The sequence below is a fragment of the Canis aureus genome, chromosome 34 (assembly GCF_053574225.1).
Source record: "Canis aureus isolate CA01 chromosome 34, VMU_Caureus_v.1.0, whole genome shotgun sequence".
Classification (NCBI taxonomy): domain Eukaryota; kingdom Metazoa; phylum Chordata; class Mammalia; order Carnivora; family Canidae; genus Canis; species Canis aureus.
Genome location: NC_135644.1, coordinates 1,786,055 through 1,798,138, shown reverse-complemented (window position 1 = coordinate 1,798,138; position 12,084 = coordinate 1,786,055). Strand labels below are relative to the sequence as shown.

The 12,084-nt window shown below is 37.3% G+C and overlaps 1 long non-coding RNA gene across 1 annotated transcript; it reads left to right on the top strand.

Annotated features, from left to right (window-relative positions):
• Positions 1-3,763: 3,763 nt before the first annotated feature.
• Positions 3,764-10,026, top strand: LOC144304809 (uncharacterized). Its single transcript, XR_013371777.1, has 3 exons — positions 3,764-3,804; positions 9,511-9,585; positions 9,945-10,026. It is a non-coding gene; the product is annotated as an uncharacterized LOC144304809 (long non-coding RNA).
• The last annotated feature ends 2,058 nt before the right edge of the window (positions 10,027-12,084 follow it).

Genomic DNA, 12,084 nt, shown 5'->3' with positions numbered 1-12,084 from the left:
TCGAGATTTCTTAGAGTTGTAAATTTTGGAACTGAAGAGGTTTTAGAGATCATCTGTTTATGCTGTTCCAAGTGTCCTGATTTACTCACTGATATATATGTTTTTTGAGTTGGAGCAAAAAGGGTAAACTAACAGAAGGAGTTCTAGGATTTCCTCATTCTCTATTGTCCATCCAATTTATGGCACAGTCCCTAGAAGGGTGAGCGGCTGTCTGCCACAGATGCATGGGGATAGAGTCTGAGAAACGTTGTTCTATGTAGATGATATCCTACAGTTGAGAAAACCAGTGATCAGAGAGGTACAATAAACTACTTAGCACAAAACAGCTATTTTGACACATAAGATACAAGAAAAAGTCCTCAAGTAGAAGTCAGTCCCCTTTGGTCTAGGCCTGTATGTGCCACCACTGTGTTGGGAACAGCAGCAGACAAATGACTGTACCTGTGAACAGTAACTTACCGAGAGTATGTAATTTATAGGTTGGGGCCACGGGGTCCAGGACAGGTCCTCTGTGTGAAGCTGGCGTGTTCACAACTCCTGGACGGTGCTACCCTCCGAGTCGCAAAATCCTGGCTACGGGCAACAGTTCTTTAAACCACGGAGGGCAGTCGACCCAGTATCAGCTATATTGTTGTTTGTGTTGCGTTCTCAAATAAGATGAGGAACCACCTGGGGAGAAGGACCAGGGGGTGGTGCTTATAGAGGCTGGGCTGCAGCCACGATGAGCCTGAGTGACTTGGCGGAGACAAAGAAGCAAAGATAATAATTTGACAGCTTACACGGATGCAGTACTTACTACATACTACAAATATTAGCCTAAGAATTTTATATCTCTAATGTCATCATATCCTTATCAGAAAGGTATTTTTTTTAAAAAAATATTTATTTATTTGACAGAGAGAGAGAGCATGAGCACAAGCAGGGGGAGTGACAGAGGGAGCAGGGAGCCCAGCACCCTGGGACTGTGACCTGGGCAGAAGGCAGACGCTTAACCTGCTGAGCCACCTGGGTGCCCCAGAGAGGCATTTTTTTGTCTCCCCTACTTTTTTTTTGATGGGGAAGATAAGGCTTAAATATAGGAAGTGGTTTATTCGGAGTAATACAGCTAGCAAATGGCAGAACAAGACTCTAGGCTTAGGTAGTCTGACTCAGGGCCTACACTCCTAAGCAGTGACAGAAGCAGAAATATGGAGAGCAGCCTGGTATTAATAATTTTCTGGTTTCTGAATCTGGTTTTCTTCATGCTTTGTGATTCTGTGAGATTCTTTGTATACCTCCTTCTCCACCTTTTTACGTGAGCTATTTGCTCCTTAACAACAAAGAAGCTTTTCCTAGTTGTTGGGAAATTGGGAATTGAGGGTAGGGACTGTACAGAGGTTTACCAACAGGCTCCCGGAGCTATTGACGACATAGCATGCACAACAGCAGACGAGGTAGTAACACGGCCACCTCTACCGGACGTCAGAAATACAGATTTCAGAAACAAGGCGGAGATGGATAGAATGACCCAAAGAGAAATCACCTGATGTTGAAAACCTAGAAATTCTGAGAATGGATGTGTGCTGGAGTCAGGCTCAGGATTTTAAACTGTTCTGGAATCAAAGAGCTGGGAGTGGAGTGCTGTGTCAGCTGTATAGGGTTTTTAATTTAAAAAAAAAAAAAGAGGGCCGTGCTATTATCTGACATTTGTTAAGATGATCAAAATTTGTTGTAGATATTACATGACACAGAGAGAATCACAACTTACCTGGCTAACTCTTAAGAAAAAATGGACATGTTGACACAAATAGTCCTTGAATTACATCCTTAGATTACAACCCTATCAAGTAGAGTGACTTTGCGTGCTATGCAAGTAGAATACTATTTTTTTTTTTACTCCTTAAAAATTTTAAGTGTTCAGGACAGTATTGCTAACTATAAGCACAAAGACCTTGTGCAGAAGATCTCTAGAATCCTTTTATCTTGTGTAATGGTGACTTCAGGTGCACCGAATGTCAACTCCACATTTCTCCTTTCCCTCAGCTCCTGACAACCATCATTCTACTTTCTGCTCTGATGAGTTTGACTGCTTTAGATACGTCGTATAGGTGAACTGATGTAGTGTTTGTTCTACTATGACTGATTTATTTTACTGGGCATAATGTCCTTAAGGTTAATCCATTTTGTAGCATGTGACATAATTTTTTATGGGTGCATAATACTCCATATCATGTATAAACCACATTTTATTTACCTATTCATCTGTTGATGAGCATTTAGGTTGCTTCTACCTCTTAGCTTTTGTGAGCAAAGGTGTAATGAACATGAAAGTACAGATGCTTCCTTCTGATCATGATTTCGATTCTTTTGGGTAAATACTGAGAAGTAGGATTTCTGGATCATACGGTAATTCCATTTTTAACTTTTTGAGGAACTTCCATATTGTCTGAGTAGTGGCTGCACCATTTTTCATTCCCACCAAGGTTGCACAAGTGTTTCAGTCTCTCTACATCTTTATCAACAAGTGTTTTTTCTATTTTCTGGGTTTTATAGTTTCATGTCTCATGTTTAAGTCTTTAAACCATTTGGAGTTGATTTCTGTGTAGTAAGATAAGAATCTAATTTCATTCTTTTGCCTGTGGATATCCAGTTTTCCCAACACCATTTGTTGAAGACTCTATCTTTTCCCCATTGTGTATTCTAGGTACTTATGCAGAAGATCAGTTGAGGTATGGATTTATTTCTAGGCTCTTTTTTATGTTTTGTTTCATTGGTCATATATTTGCCTCCATGAGCCAGGTTGTCTCTGTTGGAATGTCTCAACTCTGTTGCGGGAGGGCAAAAACCACCATAGGTAATCTAGAAACAAATGATTATGGCTCTTTTTCAATAAAACGCTGTTATGGACACTGAAATTCAAATTCATACAATTTTCATGTGTCACCAATCATTATTCTTTTGATTTATTGTCAGCTACTCAAACATGTAAAAACTCTGCTTAGTCCACAGGCCATACAAAAGGATGCAGTAGGCAGGATTTGGCCTGCGAAGCATGATTTGCTAGCTTTTACTTTTGAGCAACACCATCCAATAGAAATATAACATAAGCCATGGATGTGATTTTAATTTTCTAAAAGAATGTTTTAAAAAATGAAGAAGGATGAAATGAGTCTACGGCCATACCACCCTGAACGCGCCCAATCTCGTCTGAAGAAGGATGAAATGAGTAAAAATTTTCCTTAACTCAGTATCTTAGAATATTCAGTTCAACATATAATCACTATTAAAAACTTACTATGATACTTTCTTATTTATTTATTTTATTTTATTTTATTTATTTTATTTATTTATTTATTTTACTTTCTTTAAAAAAAATACAGGACTAGGCTGTTTGATCACTGTAGCTCCATAGTAGGTTTTGAAATAATGAAGTATGAGGCATCCAGTTTTATTCTTTCTCAAGATTATGTTTTTTTAGAGTCTTTTGTGGTTCCATATGATTTTAGGATTACTTTTTCTATTTCTGGAAAAATGCCATTGATGTTTTGAAAGGGATTGCACTGCTTCTATAGATTGCCTTGGGTAGTATAGTCATTTTAACATCGTTATGTCGTCTAATCCATGAACATGGGATCTCTATTTACTTATGTCTCCTTTGACTTCTTTCAGCAATGCTTTGTAGTTTTCAGGATACAAGTCTTTCACTTCCTTGGTAAGTTTATTCCTAAATATTTTATTTTTTTTCATACTGTTGTGAACAGTATTGTTTTCTTAATTTTCTTTCAGACGGCTTATTGTCAGGGTGCAGAAACACAACTAATTTTGGTATGTTGATTTTGTACCTTGCAGCTTTATTGCATTTGCTTATTGGGTCTAACAGTTTTCTTGTGTATGTGAAAGTGGAGGTGGGGAGGGGGCCAGAAGATGTGAATGTGTGACCGTCAGTATGCCACCTGGTTGAACCTCCTGAGAGCCTGAAAAAACTTAGTTGGGAATAAACCTGTTGCAATTTAAATGTAAGTAATATTATATATTTGTATTTTGTGAACAAGTCTAATACCATCTTGCATTAGTTCTTACCTTTTAAGCACTTAATGGATTTCAGGCTCCTTTTCCAATGATAGTGAGTTAATTCTTTTGGTGAAGAGCATTTGCCATAGGGGTTGCAAGAAGATAATTTATTGCCTGTTATGCTTTTCTTGGTACTTTCTTCAGTTTATCTGGGTAGGGTTTCATTGTCTAGAAGGACTGAAATTCATAGAAGTGATTTTCTGGTGCCATAACAAAAAAGATTAGCAGTGACAGTTTTCTAAAATATATGTTTCCTACCAGAGGCAGCCTTCTCAGCCCATTTCCTTTAATGATATCTGGGGAGGATCTGATAAGCTTTATTCTACTTCACAGGTTAAAGGGCATTGTCTTCCCTTTCACTCCAGCAGCCAACAACAAAGTCAGGCATATGTTATCACCATCACACAGGAAGCTGCGGGCTAGCTTGTGTTAAACAGAGCACAAATACAGGAAAAGTGTCAAGCAGGTTAAAAGCTGGTAGGGCCCTGGTAAGAGAATATTATGCTAATAATATTTCTGACAGAACTGGAGATGTGTTATTAGATTTCAGCCTTATAAAGTACTTAGAAATCCTTAAACCTCTAAAACTAGAGAGTAGCCATTTTACTTTCCTCACTCTGGAATTATGACCCATTTTTTTATTGATAGGAAAATGACAGTTAAATTAAAAATAGTTAAGTCAGGAAATGACACAATTTCTCAAAACATACAATTAGACAATTTCTTAATAACTTAAAAATTGTTTCCCTCTGCTTTGTATGATAAAAATTCTAATTCTCGTACATCAAAAGAAAGGGGATTTCCATTTTGTGGCTAAAGTTTTGTCATAAATAAAGAATGCATGCCTTTTGGAAACTAAAGAACTCATTTCATTCATGGATTTTATGTTGTAAGTTTTAATTGGGGGATGAATCTGGCTTTAAAGAGTCGTCGTGGACATATTCTAGTCATATCTACCAATGTAGTTTTGTGTATCACATTGGATTTGTTAATGGTGGATGTATTTGAGTGATACCTACCAATACCATATTAACTTCATTAAGAAAATGACCTGAAGAGTTTTGCAAAATGATTTCCAAATCCCTTCTTTTAAAAAAGATCACAAAGTGAATTATAAAAACTTTTGAAGATGAAACAATAATAATAATCTATAGTATTAAACTTTGACATAGCCTCTATCAGCGTTTTGATTCATTTTCTCTCCATGTATATTTTTCAGTACATTTTTAAGATTGTAGTCAAATGTGTATACACACATACATACATACAAATGCATTTACATATTTGTAATTCTGTTTGACTTTTTCTTATAAATCAATATTACATCATACATTTTCACATTTTTTTGTATTCTTTATAATCTTCCGTTTAAATGGCTGCATAAGGTTTCATGATTAAACAAGCCATAATTTATTTATTCAGTGAACATTTGCATGGGATACACAAATATCTTAGTTGGACTCTTTCAAATCTCTGGTTGCTCTAGGGACAGTGTCTCCCTATATCTTATATCTTCTTATCTACATGACCAGGAAGACCCATATCATGTGGATCAACTGTTGGGTTTAATGGACCAGTTATAATGCACATGTCCTTAGAATAAAGTGTTAAATATTAAAACATTAAGTTAATTGTCTCCAGGGGTGTTGCATAGGAAGGGTCATGGTTCCGTACAAATGTAGGAGCCATTTCTACTTTGGATTCAAGCAGAAAATGCTGTAGACTGTTAAAGAGGCTTAAAATATCTATCATCCTTTAAGCTGGTCCCCTGCCAAAGTACAGACAGAGAAAACTCATGTTTGAGACAAAATTGGGGTTAATAAGTAAAAATAATCCCCCCCAAGTGTCTTAAAGTATGTTTTTTGTTTGGATGTCTTACAAACCACACTAAGGCATATGTGATCTCTATATACCTATTTGTGTTGGAAAACTATGCTGGTTGTGCACTTTGCTTTTCAGACCCCAGGAAAATACCAATAGTCATACATTGATTGTCTTCTCTGGCTATTGCTTGTGAAGAACCAAGTACCAAAGTCCTAAAGCACATTGCACTTTAGGTACTTGCCATCATGCCCTGAAACATTACTGTAGGGCCTCTGATACTAAAGGAAATTTTATTATTGCTTCATACTTTATTTTTCCCTAAATTTTGCTTCTTTTTGTTCTCCCCTCGCCATTCTTTTTATTTAAGGGGATGGACTTGACGACCAGATTTTTAAGAAATCAAATATACTGAAGCAGTTGACTATTTTTTGCCTTAGAGGATATATCATGGAATACAGGGTTATTTTTACCTTCATGGAATAATGAAGGTAATAATGATTTTTTAATAATTATATTTATCTTTAATGTTGTGTTGACTTTGTCAGGTTTTTACCATTGGAAAATTCCATTTTTCTTATTTATGGCCATGATTCCACATAGTTTACCATTGGATGAGTATCTTTCATTTTTTTCACAAGGAATTGTTTTTGATAAACTGCCATATATATATATATATAAAATATATAAAAATATCTAATTATATATAAATATAAAGAAGCCTACTAACACAGCTTGATCAAAAACCAAACTCTGAATTATTTTTATTTGGGAAAATTACACATGGAAATATCAAAAGATAGACAGCATTATTTAGCTAGTTTAATTTTGTGCTGGGCTGATGCTGGACACAGCAACAAAGAGAAGAAGAGTCTTTCTCTGCTGCAGCCCAGATGTTACGAGGCTGTTCAACTTGGGTTTAACTGACCCAGGAGAATCAATTGGCTGCTAGAGAGGCCCTGCTTCTGGCTTGGTGGAGATCAAGGAAAGCCCTTTCAGCATGTCTAAGAGCCAGGTCCAGGGTGTCTCAGGGAAACTAGGGAGCACTTTGGCAAAAATCTCCTGACTTGTGCAATCTCTGACTCTGTTTTTTTCCAACTTTTCCCTGTGAAGATCACATGCTTAAATTGGGCCATGCAGCTGTGTGTGGGTGGAGTGCTTATACTCAGAGCTCTAGGTCTGATGGTGACAGTCAATAGTATACTATTTCTTCCCCCGCCCCCGTCCTGAGAAACTTCAAAAATAATTCCTTGAGGTTAGTAGTTGGTAACCTGATCTGTTCACCCTAAATGTTAAAGCCTTTTCTTGGTCTTACACACGTGTAGTTTGTGGCTATCAGGCAGTTTGCCAAGGTTTCATTTGTTTTTAGAAATCTAATGACAAAAAAAAAAAAAAAATCTAATGACAAATGTTGTATCAATAGTTTTCTTTCAAGCCTCCAACTTAGTTGTCAGTTCAAAAAAAGTCTCCATTTCTGCAATATTAATTTTTAAATTTAGTTTTACAGATAACCTATTAGACTGCTGATTATTGTACTTGTAAAAAAAAAAAAACCCTCACTTATTCCTTGTTTAAAAAATATACTTTGAAGCCCTCCTAATAATCCTTGCCACTAACTTTCTTTGAGTCTTGGAGTAGTTGTTTCAGTACTTAAGGGACCTGGTTCTGAGGACAAGGTTAATCTTGCAAGTTCAAAGAACAATTTGTAAGAGAGTAGCTATCATTGTCCCCAGGAACATTATTCTGTGCCCTCTTGGATCTAAAGACATTATGTTTTATTATCACTGTCTACTAGCTGCCTTCTTCTCCTCCCCTTCCTCCTCTTCCTCCCCCTCCCAGTAAAGGAAGACACTTGACAATCAGATTAAAATTTTCACATGCAATGATGTTATTGGGTTTCTAAGGTTTTTTTTTTTTTTTTTTTGCCAGGAAGAGTAGAATATAGCAATTCTTATTGCTATAAGTATTCTTTTGAGTATTCTTATACTCAAAAACGTAACAGGAACATCGATGACATTTATGAAGCTATTGTGGTAGATATGATTTAATCTAATAGAATTCTGATTTTATAACTATGAGTCAAGCATTGGGAGAGTGACATCACCAAGATGGTGCTATAGGTCATTCCTGACTTTGCTGCCCACCCCCGACACGAAAAGAACAATTAATAAGTATTCATGCACAGGACACCATTGGAGGATCTCAGGACATGGGGGAGAGGCAGAAGCGTCCCCTGCACCACAGACACCAAGACAGATTGCATTAAGAGGGTGAGAGAAGCGCGCATGGACCACATTGCCCTCTCCAGACAGCAGAGCACCACTCAGAGTTCTCCCCTTGCTCCCCATCCCTCCAGTGGAAAAGAAAACCCAGTGGGGACAACCAGCATCCCTTAGTCATTTTATGGGAGTCCCTACTCGGATACATCAGAGGGATTGCAGGGAAATCTATGGGTCTCAACCAGTGAGAACCTGACTATGATGGAGAAGAGGGAGGGACCAGTACACGCGTACTTGTGACCAGTACATGGATCTTGGCAGGACCAAGCCCAGGCAGGGCCCAAGTACTGATCCCAACCTGTGGTTTTGCTCATCTGCAGAACCAAGCTGGGGGTGCTGATCAGGAAGTTTAGATCGACCTCATTGGATTCTTAAATGAGCATTTTTTCTGGCTCTACAGCTTGATTTGCCGATACCTAGGCAAGCAGCTGAGACACAGCCCTGCCCACCGTGGCTCCTGGGGCCCCATCTGACCAGAAGGGCTTGTGAAAACATCTGGAAGCTGTGGCCAAGCAGTGCTCACCTAGAGGGAGAGGCAGGAGGGCTGAGATGATCAGCCCCAGAGTAAAGCCAGCCCTGTGTTGAGAGTCCCGGTGCTTTGTACTCACAGCCAAGCATTAGGTAGTCTTCTAGCAATTCATATTCTGTTTAAATATTCTTGTACTGATAAATGGAAAAACACAATTATGTTCTCAGAATGGGGCTTAAAGATTTATTTTATTAGTGATAGGTCTTCTCCTTTGAAACTGTGTGTGTAATTTAAGATAACGTTTCATTTTCCATAAACTTATTCAAGTCAAACCAAAAGGGAACAGATAGGAAGACTCATCCAAATTGATTTACTTTTTGACTTTTAGAGAATTGATGAACGTTTGTGTGCATTTGGGAAATAAAATTTACCAAACACATTTATTTTCATTTGTTCATTAAGCCTTTAATAGCATTTTAAAACAAATATTTATTGATTACTAATTAATGCCAGACACCAGGATGCTTCAAAGAGCTAATAGTATTTTGAAGGTGCTCACCTTATTCTCACAACCATTTGAGATATATAAATATTCTCTGTAGCAAGACTGATATTAGAGTTATAAGTGAATGAAAATTGTTGGATATTAGCAAAAATGCTTTTAATTTAGGTTTTCTGTCAATTAACCATGTTGTTCATATTCTAAAAGTAGCTATAAAGTAGGTGAGAAGTTATTATATTTACTGAAAGGAGAGAAAAGACAGTAGGAAAGAAAGAAGGAAAAATACATGCGAGCATTTGTTGGGTATCTATTATAGACAAGGTGCTTTACAGATGTTTTATTCAATTCTCCCCACAGCTCTTAAAAGTATACATTATTTACATTTACAGATGAGAAACCGAAGCTGAGTATTATTTAAGGAACTTGCCTAAAGTCACAAAATTGGAATTTGTTGGAATCAGAGAGTGAGTCTCACATATTCTTATTATAAATCTTGTGACCCTCCCCCCCATAGACTTTTCTTTTAGGATCTCTCTGTATTAAATGCAAATGCAACAGAAAACAATGATAAAGGATAGAAGGGGAGTAATATTAGCATCATAGTGGCAAGATGTTCCTCCTTTTTGTCTTCCCCTTTTAACAACAAACAAAAGATCTGTCCACATACAGAGGTATCTTGGGAGTTGTGGGATCCAGTATCATATGCCAGGGGATTTGGATTAAGTGTTGCCCACATGTGCATCTGGTAATAGGCAGACAGACCTCAGTGTTGGCTATGGAACCAGCAGTGCCTGAGAAGTTGCCTCAACTTTTCTCATTCCAGGGAACAAACCTGGAGATTCTGACCTGGGGCAGATATCCACAGGCCAGATAGCATTTGCAAGAGTCTCCCCAAGGGAAGATGGTAAGGAGAATTTTTCCTGCACTGTCCCTCCCTACCCCCAAGCCAACTCTGCCTTGGGCTGAGGTGTCCAGCCAATGGTGACCTTTCCCTTGGGGAGAAAGGATAGTGGTAAGTGAGGGGCTGGTTACCCTCATTAAGTGGGATATGGCTGAAAAAGATCCTGAAAAAGATCCTTCCAGAATCACTCAGTACTAGGTGGGACCTCCATGACTGGGGCAAGGGAGGAGATCAGGAAAGAGGCAAATAGGAATAACAAAAAGAAGGGGTCATGGTTCCTGTTGACTGCATCAAGTTTCCACATGAGTCTTTGAGAGTTCCTCACCTGAGGATCTCTCCACCAGGTCCAAAGCACCTCCAACTCCCTGGTGCTAAATTCACACCTTCCTCCGCTCTATGGCTGGCTTCCTGTGTATGCTCCTGAGTGTAATGGCAAAACCAAGTCCAGTAAATGGAGTGCAATTAGAAAAAAAAAAAAAAGAACAACATCTGTGGGTAATGGAGAAACCACAAACATAAGCTATAGCACAACCTTTTGGAAAAACCAAAATGCAGAGAAACACCCAAATATTACAGCACCAATTGATAGTGTATCTAATCTGAAGGCAATTAGTAAAGATATGAGGAAGTGTCTGATGTTTGTCAATGCAAAAGCAATAACACAAAACTACAGGAAACACACAAAAAATCAAAGAAACATTATTCTTTGTTATTCTTTTGTTATTACAAAAAGATAACACTAATTCTCCTATAACTGAACCCAAAGGCACAGAAGTTTGAGAACTCACTGATAAAGAAATCAAAATAGCTGTTTTAAAGAAATTCAGTGAGCTATAAAAAAACTCAGAAGATCAATTCAATGAAATCAGAAAAAAATATGAATGAAATTAGATGTTTACCAAAGAGATAGAAATCATAAAGAAAAAATATTTGGAGCTGAAGAATTCAATGGATGAAAAATAATTCAGAATAGAACAAAAGGAAGACTGAATAAGTAAGCTAGAGGATAGGAAATTTGAAAAAAGTTGGGCAGAACAAAGAAAAATAAATAATGAAAAAGACCAAGGAAAGTGTATGGGTTGTATAGGACTCTATTAAAAAATTAGAATATTAGGGTTCCAGAAGTGGAAGTGAGGAAGTAAGGGTCAGAAAGTTTATTTAAGGAAATAATAGTTGAGAATGTCCCAAACCTGAAAAAGAGACTTGGACATCCAAGTTCACAAAGTTAACAGATCATCCTATTAACCTCAATTCAAAAAACCTCCAGGACACAAAAAAATGAAACTGTCAAAAATCAGAGTTAAGGAGAATATCTTAATAGCAGCTGGAGGAAAGAAATATTGAAACTTAGAATCCCTCATTAGGCTACCTGCTGATTACACAGTAGAAATCCTGCACGCTGGAGGAGAGTGGAATGACCTGTTCAGCACATTGAAAGAAAACAAAAATGCTAGATAAGAACATTCTATCCAACAAAGTTATCCCTCGAATACAAATAGGAAAATAAATACTTTCCCAGACAAACGAAAGCTGAGAGAGTTTGTCGTCACTAGGGGAAGAGTATTAAAAATAATTAGAGCTACTATAATTTGTTAAATGCATAATATAAAAAGAGGTAAATAATACATCAAAAATATATAATGGGGGAGTAAAAGTATGACGCTTTTGTAGGAAATTAAAGTTTAAGCTCTCTGTTTAAAATGGACTGTTTTATCTATGAAATATTTTATGTAAACTTTATGGTAACTACAAAGCAAAGACCCAGAGTAGATTCACAAAAGATAAAAAAAGCAAACAGAGCATACCGCTAGAAAATTACCAATTTAGAAAGGCAGGCAGAAACAGACAGAAAAAGAAACAATGGTAAGACAAAACCATCAGAAAGCGATTAAGATGGTACGAGTAAGTTCCTACATACCAATAATAGCTCCAAATGAAAATAGATTGAACTCATCAGTGAAAAGGTAGAGAGTGGCTGAATGAATAAAAACAAAATCCAACTATACGCTGCCTACAAGAGAGTCACTTCACCTGTAAGTACCCACACAAACCAACAACGAAG